At 39.5% G+C, this 13,548-nt stretch overlaps 1 non-coding gene across 1 annotated transcript; it reads left to right on the top strand.

Annotated features, from left to right (window-relative positions):
• The first annotated feature begins 11,999 nt into the window (after positions 1-11,999).
• Positions 12,000-12,106, top strand: LOC136204991 (small nucleolar RNA R71). Its single transcript, XR_010675800.1, has one exon. It is a non-coding gene; the product is annotated as a small nucleolar RNA R71 (small nucleolar RNA).
• Positions 12,107-13,548: the final 1,442 nt, after the last annotated feature.

Consider the following 13,548-nt stretch of genomic DNA (forward strand, 5'->3'; position numbering starts at 1 on the left):
TCGGAAACTGCTGGCCATCCTCCTCTCGTATCATGACCGTGCACACAGCTTTATCCGTAACCGATACGTACATGTAGAGGTCCTCACCTTTCATCGGCCGACTCATCATGGGCGGCTCCGTGAGAAACCGTTTGATCCCTTCAAAGGCCTTTTCACAATCCTCGCTCCATTCGAACGCCTTTTGCTTTTTGATGACCTCGTAAAAGGGCTGGCATCTGCGCGCTGAACAAGAGATAAACCTGCCCAAGGCTATGATCCGCCCATTAAGGCGTTGCACTTCTCTGATGTTCCGTGGTGCTTGCATTTCTAGGACAGCCTTAACCTTGTCAGGATTTGGGCTAACTCCTTTTTCGCTGATCATGAACCCTAAGAATTTTCCATACGTCGCACCAAAAGTACACTTCTCTGGGTTCAGCTTAATATTGTGGCGTCGGAGTACGCCCAGTACCTCTTTCACATCATCCGCATGCTTTTCCACGGTTGTGCTTTTAATGATCATGTCATCCACATAGACTGAGTAGTTATCACCCTTGCTTTTCGCGAATATTTTGTTCATAATCCGCTGATAGGCAGCTCCTGCGTTTTTAAGCCCAAAGGGCATGACTTTGAAGCAATAAGTGGCTTGATGAGTCACGAACGAGGTTTTAATTCGATCCGAAGGCTCCATGGGAATTTGATGGTAACTTGACTTCACGTCTGTAAAGGAGTACATTGCATGCCCGGCAGTTCCATCCACGAGTATGTCAATACATGGTAAAGGGTAGTTGTCCTTGGGACAAGCCTTGTTAAGATCTGTAAAGTCGATACACATGCGGTAGGATCCGCCTGCTTTCTTCACCAGAACGACGTTCGCCAACCATTGAGTATAAAGTACCTCCTCAATGGCATCCGCCCGTTGGAGCTTGGTGATCTCTTCTTCTATCACCTTCTGTCTTTCAAGCCCATGATTCCTTCGCTTCTGAGCTACGGGAATTGCATCTTTATCAATGTTAAGCTTGTGAGTGATCACGTCTGGACTGATCCCGGGGAGGATCTCATCCTTCCAAGCAAAGACATCCTCCGCTTCGTGGAGTACCTTGGTGATTGCGTCTTTAATTTCTCCCATGAGTCCCCTGGCCATTCGCACCTGTTTTTCATCCGCCATGAGGTACATTTCTGTCTCGCCCAAGGCCATTGTGACGAGCTCCTCCTCATCCTCCTCCTTAGATTGAGGGCGAATCCTTAGTGAGGCCGAATACGTCTCCTGAGCCACCTTTTGGCTCCCTCTGATCATTACACCTCCCTTGGCTATGGGGATGTAAAGCGTTAAGTGGCGTATGGAGATAAGTGTTGCTGCTTCGGAGATAAAGGGCCATCCAAGGATGATATTGTAGGCTAACTGACCATCCAAGACAGAAAATTTCAGATCACATTTCCAAACCTGATCATCGTCTGCAAGCTCGCAATCCAGAGTGACCTGGCCTTTCATCTGGATGGTGTGTCCTGTCACTCCTAGGATATCTACCACAGTTGGCTCTACTTGGACCGGATCAATCACGAGTTTGGCGAAAGCTCCTCTAGTGATGACATTGCATGAACTTCCAATATCAATCATCACTCTTTTCATCTCCCAGTCTTCCACCATCATAGTGACGACCAATGCATCCGCATGAGGAGAGATTTCAGGACCTACATCAGCAAAGGGGCGATTTAACGATGTCCTGTCAAGAGCGGTGGTCTTTGCCTTCTTCAGCATTGGTTGATATCCAAGTCCGCCTGCTATGACATTAATGGTACCCTTTCCTTTCTTCTTTGGGTCCTCTCTGGATCTATCGCCATCTCCCTTCTTACCATCATTTTGGATGAACCGATCCAATTTGCCTCTTTCAATAAGACGCTCGATTTCTCTAGCCAACTCCCAACACGCATCGGTGTCATGGCCATTTTTCCTGTGATATTTACAATAATTTTTAGGATTTTTACCAGTATTGGTGTACTCCCCCCTTTTGGTTCGGGGTATGAAATGCTCCGTTTGTGTTGACTGTTCTCGATCCACATAAGTACTTCACTTTTAGAAGCATTGAGAGGCGTGAAAGAGGTGACAAATGCCGATTTGTTCTTAGAACCTTTTCGCCGACCTCTAGAGGAGGAATCCTGGTGCTTGTCCTTTTCTCTATCTCGATGGCGAGAATCGCCTCTGTCCCTTCTATGCGGAGATAGAGATTCGCGGTGAATGTCATCCACCTCCATAAAGTCCTTGCAGCGCTCTATTAGTTCTGCCATACTGGTAGGCTTCTTGCGAATTAGATCCTCATGTAAACTTTTACAAGTGGTATTTTTTACCAGAGATTCCACTGCCATGGAGATATCTACATCCACAATTTGTATACACAATTTGTTGAAGGAGTTTATATAATCTCGAAGGGATTCATTCGCCTTCTGCTTTAATTCAAAGAGCTTCCTGGATTTGACCACTAGAGGGATACAGCCAGCGAATTTAGCACAAAACTCTCTGCTTAGTTGGTCCTAACTATCAATCGAGCCAGGAGGCAATGATTGGAACCAGCCATAAGCGGGACCTCCTAACGTGGTGACGAACATTTTGCATAGTACTGGCTCGGTTGCACGATTGAGGCGAAGCAATATTCGATATTTTCTGACATGTGCCTCCGGGTTGTCAGCACCTGTGTATATAGCGAGATTAGGTATTTTAAAATGCCTATCCGTCTCCTCTGCTTCAATCCAAGCCATGAAGGGCGAATCACGATTGGCGAATGGGTTATGCCTGGCATTCTCCTCATTCATGCGAAGCACCGCTGCTCGAACTCTGTCATCAAAATTCTCCGGATCCGCCCTTGGGCGACCCTTCCGTGGAGATCTGCTTGGAGAAGATGACGAACTGGATCCCGAAGACGGATCCGAGGGTGATTGTCCGTCACGTCCGCCTCCGCCTCCATGCCCGCCTCCACCTCCACCTCCACCTCCTTCGCCTAGGGGAGCCTGACCGTTATCTCCTCCAGCGCCTCCTAAAGGAATATGCTCATTATTTCCCTGGTGTGGTGGTGGTGGTGGCAGCCCACTTGGATGTGGTGTGACTACTAGCCTTTTACTCTGCCTAGGTCCAGTAGATGGGGGTGACCTGCCTCTACGGGAAGATCTCGGTTTTCAGGGCGAAGGTGATTCAGACCGCCTACTTTTCTCCTTTCTACGCTTCTTATGCTTCCGTCCTTCTGATCCACCCATGGAGAGGTTTGTCTGCGGTCGCCTTGGGATATCTGACCTGCCCAGATCAATCCTCTGGCTAGTGGATCCGCCCACCAGAGTTTGAGTGGTTCTTTGACTCCCTCCTGCGCCAGCAGGAAATAACTCTCGATTGATCGGTCATTCTCCTAACGCCGTCGTGGTGGTTACCATGGATTTCGTATTATGGGCTTGGAGAAACGAAGAATTGTGGGCGTTTGGTCCCAGATTCATCTAAGGCCAAGAGATATCGTAGATGAAGGTGCTAGGCTCCAAACCGGAGGAATGATCATGAACGACCTTAGGCGATCGCCCGTTTCAGAGCCAAATCTTTCCCTTATAGCTTCTGCACACATGTTGATGAATGCGTCCGGAGGCATACTACTTTCAGCGTGCGGTGGAGGAGCATTGGAATCAGTGCGACCAGCACCGGTTATTAGTGGTGTCTCAACCCCCGAGGAGGGGTTATGATCTCCATTTGTCATATTTCTTTTAATCATGAGTGAAAACCCTTTATTAGTTTAAGGATTCCACGTTCACCGCACCAATTGATAACTTGTGGAAAAATCCTTGATCGGAGCACTTCCCTGTGAGGCGCCGTTGAGATCGGCCGGGGACACTCCGATGCCAAAGTCAGTAATATTTCTGAGAATAAACTGTAAGCACAAAAGTGGAGAATCAGTAAGTGTACCTTGATAGCCTAAGGATGTAGGCTATATATAGCTTGGAAGTCGTAACCTTTGGCAACCAGAAAGTCTCCATTAATGCTCCATTAATGGCGGTTATAAGTTATCCTTAAACTGGCGGTTTAGCTAATTGATAGCTCATTAACGACCTTTATGGCCGAGTCGGCTTTAGCTGTTACAGTGACGAATCAAGTAGATGAGGAGATCCGCCTTATAGGTTCGCCAGCGGATCTCTTTGAGTGGGATCGTGGAGATCCGCCATCCGGATCTCCTTTGGGGATTAATACGCGGCGTTCTCTAGGTGAATATCCTTTTTGGTCCTTAGGATAATATCTCAATGTTATCACCTTGTTGAGCTTATTAAGAAGAGACACTAGCCATTTATAAATCATGAAGGAATGCACAAGAGCGCCTGTCAGCGCAGAATTGACCAAAGTGGTTCGACCAGCAAACGACAAGGCTTTTCCTTTCCATCTGGAGAATTTTGATAAGAACCGATCAGCTAAGGCCATTAAGTGACGACATCGAGGTGCACCCTGAAATAAGGGGATGCCTAGGTATGTGAAAGGTAGAGTACCAGAATGAATTCCCAGGATACTTGCTAATTCCTGAACCCGACGTCTAGGGATCCTATTTCCGACATAAAGAGCTGACTTCTCCCAACTCACACGCTGCCCAGATACTGCCCCGTAAAGATTAAACATATCCCGAATAGCAATCATATTGTGCTTAGTAGCTTTGCAAAGAGTAACATGTCATCTCCATAAAGCAAATGAGAGGGGAATGAAGTTTACTGTGTGTAATGCATGGGTGTGAAGCGGCCTTCCCTTTCCAATTTTGCAATCCACTAGCTGAAAAAGTCTTCAGCAATGCCAAAAAGTATAGGGGAAAGGGGATCCCCTGTCGCACCCCCCTTAAGCACCCAAAATAACCATGGCTTAAACCCTCAATAAGCATAAAGATGCGTGAAGAGGCAAGAATATTCAAAATCTAGTCCCTGAACTGTAAGGAGAAACCAAAAGCTTCCACTACTGCAAGAAGAAAGTTCCAATCCAGAGTATCAAAAGCTTTGCAAATGTCAATTTTAAGCGCCATATTACCTCCAAAACACTTTTTTCTCAAAATGTTAACTCCCTCTGAAGCCGTGGCAATACACTGCTAAATGTTTATGCCCTTGACGAAGCCAAATTGATTGTCAGATACAATTTTGGCGGCAACAGTAGCTAGACGGTCAGCAAGAATTTTGGAGCTGAAATTGCTCATTACAATAGGCCTGAATTGAGTGATTTGGTTTGCGCTTTCCGATTTGGGTAGTAAAGCCATAAGATTGGAGTTCATACCTGGGAAGATGTTGTTGGTCCCTTGTAATTAGTTCCAGGGGGGTTAGGAACTAATGTAACTTTTTCGCTTAATTATGCTGACTTAATCAATTCTTTAAATTACTTAACTCAGTTTTGGTCAGCACGGCCGAGAGAGATGTAAGACAGCTTTAGTCAGAAGCTGACTAGAACCGTTTTACTTGCGAGTTGGGAATTAACACTTAGTTCAGCTTCCAACTCAACACTCTGATTACTCAGTGTCAGCTTATACAATTTATATCCTGAGTAATTTAAGCAAGCAACACATACATATATATTGAGAGAAATGGTTAGAAATTACTCAGCAGACTTATCCTGGTTCGGCCTCACCGCCTACGTCTAGTCCCCAGAATCCTTTTGGGCTTTTTCAATCCAATACTGAGCTCTTTAAAGGTAGAGCACAAACCGTTTACAAGCAATTGAGTATGCAAGAGTACCTTCCTCTATTCGTCTACTCAACCCCACTAAGCGCTATAACCGAACACTTAGATTTTTCTCTACCACTGAGTACTAAAACCGAGTACTCAGCACCACTCTCTCAATCTTTACAATTGATACAAATTTGTTCTTTCTAGATGAAGAAGACTTTATATGAATACAAATTCAATCTAGACTTTTACACAGAGATAGGAATTTGGTGTAAGATTTTCTTTTCTTGTTTGAATGTGCTTTGTATGTATGCTCTTTTCTTTTTGTACTTCGCCAAAGGATCCAAGAGTTGGACTTGTCCTTTTATAGTGAAATTTGATGGCTTAATCATTTGAATTTGGATCTATCCGTTGAAATCCAAACGGTCTTCTTGCATCATTCACTGGTCAGCATACAGTTTTGCAGGCCAATCCTGTCGTCTGAATTTAGCAGGCGTCAGACTTGTCTTCTTCCTCCAGATTCGTCTTCTAGTGCCAGTTTCGTCCTTTACCCAGATGCCAGTTGACCCATTTATCTCGAAAAGGTCTTTGGGCGTAATTCCAAAGCTTCTGTATTGGCACAGACAGTTGTCGGATCTTGTCTTTTAGCAAACGGATCATTCGCGCTGTCCTGACGAGCACTCAGCTTGACTTTATTGACATTGCCTTTATTCTTTATTTCTTCGAAGACTGAGTAACGTTTCACTCAGCGTCTTTGGTCAGCTTCGTCTGCAAGCGTTTGTTCTCTGGAAGACTTATCTTCTTTAATGCTGAGTTGTGTTCTACTCAGCTTGTGTTGTGTCTCATGCTGACTTCGTCATGTCTTACTTTTTATTTCTATACTCATTTATAATTATACTCAACATTGAACAAACACATTAGTACAATTAAATCAAAGCACATAAATTTAATTGTCTTAATCATGGATTAACTTAAATAATTTTGTCAAATCAAAATCATGTGGAAAGGTGTTTCAACAAACTCCCCCATTGTGATGTTGGTGTTGAGCGATTTCCGCAAGTGCACGGTATACGCTTGTAGTAATAAAAGATATCGATCCCACAGGGAACGTTTTTTTAACAAAAACTTATTTTGAATTGGTTAAATATACTTTTAAGATTTATAATATGGAAAATCGTTAAATTGAATTTGGTTTTGAAATTGCTAGAATGAGAATTAGAATAGAGTATAAAAATGTTAGAAAATACTTCTGATTTAGGAATGAATTTACAAAACAGGAACGTTAAGTTCTTTTTAGAAAAGTAAACAAATGTATTCGTTTGCATTAAGCAAAGAAAACAACTTTAAACTTTGTATAAATTATAACGATGAAATAAATGACGGAACCTCTAATTTTTAGGCTTTGAACTGTAGTCAATCCTCCTACGGTCGGGTTAGATCGCTACCTTAACCAAATTACGAAAAGGAGAATTCTCGACCGAGAATTCCAAATTCTCGGCAGAGAATCGCCTAAATCTTCAAATTCGAACTAATTACCTAAAATCAAATTTAAAATCATGAAATAAACATAATTTATGCATCTAAATCATTATATAAAGTCATCTAATCATAAAAATGGCATGTGTAAAACAAAAATTTAATAATTAATTAAGAATAAAAAAATGTAAATGAACAAAAATTTAAAAGAAAATAAAACAAAATAAGTTGTGTTAGAAAAGCTAAACGAATTATACTTCAGATAATCTTGTTACGAACTCAATTCCTATATTCGAAACATTTTCGTAATAAATTTTGCATCGATTACCATTAACTTTGAAACGAACTCCGTTAGGTCCTTCAAGTTCTAAAGAACCATAATCGAATGTTTTGACGACTAAATATGGTCCTATCCATCTGGACTTAAGTTTTCCTGGAAATAAACGGAGTCGTGAATTAAATAACAGCACCTTATCCCCAATATTAAAGTTTTTGACTTTAATCTTGGCATCGTGCCATTTTTTCATTTTTTCTTTATATATCTTCGCATTTCGTAAGATAGATGACGTAACTCATCTAACTCATTTAAATTGAGCAAACGTTTTTTACCTGCTTGGTGCAAATCAAAGTTAAGTTCCCTAATAGCCCAATAGGCTTTATGCTCTAATTCGACTGGTAAATGACATGCTTTCCCATACACTAATCGGTATGGCATCATTCCTATTGGTGTTTTAAATGCAGTACGGTATGCCCATAACGCATTGTTGAGTTTACAAGACCACTCTTTTCTTGAAGATGAAATTGTTTTCTCTAGAATCCATTTGAGTTCTCTATTTGATATCTCCACCTGACCATTTGACTGTGGATGGTATGGCGTTGACACTCGGTGGCGTACTCCATACTTCCTCATAAGTATATCAAAACTTCGGTTAATAAAACGGGTACCGCCATCACTAACAATGACTCTAGGACAACCAAATCTACAAAATATATCGTCAAGAAAATTAATAACAATTTTAGAATCATTTGTCGGGGTCGCAATTGCTTCAACCCACTTCGAAACATAATCTACGGCGACTAATATGTAAGTTTTACCCAAAAAAGGGGGAAAAGGTCCCATGAAATCTATTCCCCACATGTCGAAGACTTCAACTTCTAACATGGTTGTGAGGGGCATCTCATCTTTCCTTCCTAAATTTCCTGTTCTTTGGCACTTGTCACAACGAGTAATAAATGAATGGACGTCTTTAAACATCGTAGGCCAAAAGAAACCACATTCAAATATTCTAGCTACTGTCTTACTAACCCCATTATGTCCTCCATAAGAGCTAGAATGGCATTCTGACATTATGGATTCATATTCATTTTCACTAACGCATCTCCTAATTATCCCGTCACCACAAGTTCTGAACAAAAAAGGATCTTCCCAAAAATATTGTTTAATGTCAAAGAAGAATTTCTTCTTTTGTTGGAAAGTTAATCCTTCCGGAACAATATTGGCTGTAAGATAATTTGCAAAATCCGCGTACCATGGTGACATGACACTTTTTATTTGATAGAGATATTCATTGGGGAAATCATCTCGTATACCGATAGTTTCACCTATATGACCGTTTTCATCTTCGAGTCTTGATAGATGATCGGCGACAAGGTTTTCTACTCCCTTTTTGTCTTTAATTTCTATATCAAATTCTTGTAGCAATAAAACCCATCTAATTAGACGTGGTTTTGCATATTTTTAGCAAATAAATACCTTAAAGCTATGTGATCAGTATAAATAATAACTTTCGAACCTAACAAGTATGACCTAAACTTATCACAAGCAAAAACTACAGCTAACATTTCCTTCTCGGTCGTAGTGTAATTCAATTGTGCACCAGATAGTGTGTGACTTGCATAATAAATGACATGAAGTTTCTTATCCTTTCTTTGACCTAAAACACATCCGACGGCCAAGTCACTTGCATCACACATAATTTCAAAGGGTAAATCCCAATCGGCTTTAGCAATAATAGGTGCACTGACTAAAGCTGTTTTCAATGTTTCGAAAGCTTTAACGCAATCTTTATTAAAATCAAAGGTCGAATCTTTCATGAGTAAATTAGTAAGTGGTTTGGAAATTACAGAAAAATTCTTAATAAATCTCCTGTAAAAGCCTGCATGTCCTAAAAATGACCTTACTCCTTTAACAGTAGTTGGAGGGGGTAATTTTTCTACTACTGAAGTTTTTGCTCTATCCACTTCTAATCCCTTTTCAGATATTTTGTGACCTAAAACAATTCCCTCGTCAACCATGAAATGACATTTTTCCCAGTTTAATACTAAATTTGTTTCTTCACACCTAGACAAAACTTTATCCAAATTTTGTAAGCATGAATCGAAAGAATCTCCATAAACGGAAAAATAATCCATAAAAACTTCCATGATATCTTTAATGAAATCATTAAAAATTGCAGTCATACAACGTTGAAATGTTGCAGGTGCGTTACATAGACCAAAAGGCATCCTCCTATATGCAAATGTTCCGTAAGGACATGTGAAGGTTGTTTTATCTTGGTCATCCGGGTAAATATATATTTGAAAGAATCTGGAGTAACTGTCTAGAAAACAGTAGAAAGTATGACCAGCTATCCTTTCGATCATTTGATCAATGAAAGGTAGAGGAAAATGGTCTTTCCTAGTTGCTTTGTTTAGGTTCTTATAGTCTATACAAACCCTCCAACCGGTGGTGGTTCGTGTAGGTATTAATTCTCCTTCATCATTCCTTACAACTGTTATGCCTCCCTTTTTAGGTACACAATGGATTGGACTAACCAATTCACTATCCGAAATAGGATAAATGATTCCATTGTCTAGAAGTTTAGTAATCTCATTTTTGACTACTTCTTTCATATTCAGATTGAGGCGTCTTTGTCTATCCGCTTTAGGCGGCTTATCTTCTTCTAAGTGAATTCTGTGCATTACAATGCTCGGATTAATACCTTTTAAGTCTGAAATTTGCCAACCCATACTTCATATCCTATTTCTAACAACTTCTTTCAATTTATCTTCTTGAACCTGTGTTAATTTGTTAGAGATAATTATAGGTAGAGAATCGCCTTCGCCTAAAAAAGCGTACCTCAAATGACTGGGTAATTCTTTAAGTTCTAATTTAGGTGGAACTATAATTGAAGGCAGAACTGGTCCATCTTCTCGAATCAAAGGCTCCGGGTCCTTATCTTCTAATTCTTCACTCATTATAGGTTCTATTATTTCTTCTTTTTGAACAATGTCATTTACACATTCTTCAACTAAATCAAGTTTCATACAAGTGAAATCCTCCATAGGATATTTCATTGCTTGGTTCATATCAAACTCGATCTTATCGTCTTCTATTCTTAAAACTACTTTCCCTTCCGACACATCAACTAGAGCACGTCCCGTGTTCATAAACAGTCTACCAAAAATTAGCGGACAATTAACGTCATATGCAAAATCTAATATCACGAAATCGGTAGGAAAAATAAATTTGTCAACTTTAACTAAAACATCCTCGATTATACCATATGGTCTTTTAGTGGTTTGATCCGCTAATTGCAAAACCATATTGGTACGTTTGATATCTTCTTCTAAGCCTAACTTATTAAAAATTGATAATGGCATCAAGTTTATGCTTGCTCCTAAATCACAAAGACAACTTGGGAATTCAATATCTCCCAATTTACACGGAATGGTAAAACATCCGGGATCTTTGAGTTTAGTGGGCAAATTACTTGACACAATTGAACTGCAATCTTCGGTTAGTGAAATGGATAAAATTCCTTCCCAACTGATTTTCTTTGAAATTAAATCTTTTAGGAATTTACCATAATTGGGAATTTGCGTAATCGCATCCATAAACGTCAAATTAATATGCAAAATTTTAAGTTTGTCTAAAAACGTTAAAAGTTGTTTGTCATAGTCCTTATTACGGACTTTGTATGGAAAATGTGGTTTGGGTACAAAAGTTTTTGTACTAGAGTCAATTTGTGCATCTTTTTGGTTTAATGTATCTTCTTTGGATTTTGGTAAATCAGTTCCTGGTAAAGTTGAATTTCCGGGCATTTCCGGACCTAAGTAATTTTTCCCTGAACGAAGAGTGATAGCTATAACATGCTCTTTCGGATTTTCTTCCATATGGTTGGGAAGACTTCCCTCTTTGCGGGATGGAATTCATTTAGCGAGTTGACCAATTTGAACCTCCAAATTGTGGATGCTAGATGATTGGTTTTTAATAAGCTGATCGAATTTATTCTTGATCCGTTTAAAACCATCGTCGTGATTACTTATTTTTCCGCTCATAGCATCAATAAATTTGTCGATTTTAGAAGATAAAGTGCTAATCGTATCTCTTGATTGACTTTGATAATTGGTTGTACGATTTTGATTAGCATTAGCATTATTATTATTATCTCTCCAGTTAAAGTTAGGATGATTTCTCCATCCAGGATTATATGTATTGGAATAAGGGTTATTAGTTTGGTTTTGTCCTTGGACAAAATTTACCTGTTCAATTTCACTCATCCCTTCATAATCTACATCCGTTTGGATTGGCTGACCATTAGGGTCACACGGTGCCATAAACCTATCAATTTTGTGCGATAAGGCAGAAAATTGGGCTTGCAACATCGCAACTGGATCAAGATTCACTATACCTTTAACTGATGACGTAGTTGAGGATGATTGGTTTCGCCGTTGGTACGTGTCCACGCTCCGCGGGCCACATACTACTGTTGATTGCCATTTCCTCCAAAAGTTCTCTGGCTTGGGCCGACGTTTTCTTCATGAATAACCCTCCGGACATAGCATCCAATGAACCTCTTGTTGTAGGATTTAATACATTATGAAATGTTTGCATTAAAAGTTCAGCGGGCAATTGGTGGTGTGGGCATAAACGTTGAAGTTCTTTAAAACGTTCCCAAGCCTCATAAAGAGTTTCATTATCATTTTGAGAGAAAGATGTTAACTCTTTTATGACTCTTGCGGTTTTTGCTAAAGGAAAAAATTTTGATAAAAATGCTTGGGCTAATTGTTCCCAAGTTTCAAATGTTGCGGCGGGCATAGAAGTCAACCACTCTTTGGCTCGATCCTTCAAAGTAAAAGGAAAAAGGCGAAGTTTGATTGCTTCCGCAGTCACATCTGTTATTTTAGGTAACCTATAAAATGTTACGTTATTTTGTAACATATTAAGCAATGCTGTCTTAATCTCAAATTGATTTGCATTTATTTGGGGTCTAACAATGCTGTTTGTTACACCGGCCACTCCTGGCCTAGCGTAATCCATAAGCGTAGCCATAATTTCTGGCTCAGTAATTCTAGTTTTTATTGGAGTCTTGTTTTTGTTTTTGTTTTTGTTTTTGTTTTTGTTTTTCTTGTTCTTTTTAAGAGTCTTTTCAATTTCTGGGTCTAGCGGTTTTGGTGGAATGCTTGAACTTCGAGAACTGCGCATGAACTTGAAATTTCGCACGAACCGAAACTACCTTCAAAACAGAATTTGAAAAATAAATATGTTAGTAATTTGAAATAAGTAAAATATAAAATTTTGAATAAGTATAAATAAACCTAGATTTGAAATAAACATGAAAAATCTAAATTTTTGTCAAAAATTTTGGCATTCCCCGGCAACGGCGCCAAAAACTTGTTGAGCGATTTCCGCAAGTGCATACGCTTGTAGTAATAAAAGTGTTAGAAAATACTTCTGATTTAGGAATGAATTTACAAAACAGGAACGTTAAGTTCTTTTTAGAAAAGTAAACAAATGTATTCGTTTGCATTAAGCAAAGAAAACAACTTTAAACTTTGTATAAATTATAACGATGAAATAAATGACGGAACCTCTAATTTTTAGGCTTTGAACTGTAGTCAATCCTCCTACGGTCGGGTTAGATCGCTACCTTAACCAAATTAAAACTCTACCGAGATATCAATTTGTCTAAGTGTTCAACAAAGTTTCCTTGTAAAGATTTTGAATTAAACTACGTTTTAATGAAAACACCGGCAATCCACTTCGGATCCTTTACCAAAGTGCTGCGTGAAAATCTATCAAATAGAACGGACTTTATTAGATGAAATATAAATTTGATACAAGTTTACAGAGAACAAGAAGCATGAAAACATTTCACGACTTGCAAGTGAACGGGTTGTCAATCCTTTCCTTGGGTTTCGTTAGAGTTTGTCAGACTCAGGGGGGATTCTCTACTCAATCTTCTCGTTGTAACTTCGTAATAGGGATGCGGTCGGCCTCTACCAAAATGTAAACTAATATGAACAAATCTAAACACTACTGTGTTTGTAATTATTGAATAAACAATGTGTGTACATCATATTGTTTTTTACAGAAATGAAATCTAAATTCTGAATCACTTGACTTGGAATTTCTGCATAAATTCTATACTAATCTCTTTCTTCTATTTCTTTCCAACT

This window comes from Euphorbia lathyris, chromosome 8 (genome assembly GCF_963576675.1).
Source record: "Euphorbia lathyris chromosome 8, ddEupLath1.1, whole genome shotgun sequence".
Classification (NCBI taxonomy): Eukaryota; Viridiplantae; Streptophyta; class Magnoliopsida; order Malpighiales; family Euphorbiaceae; genus Euphorbia; species Euphorbia lathyris.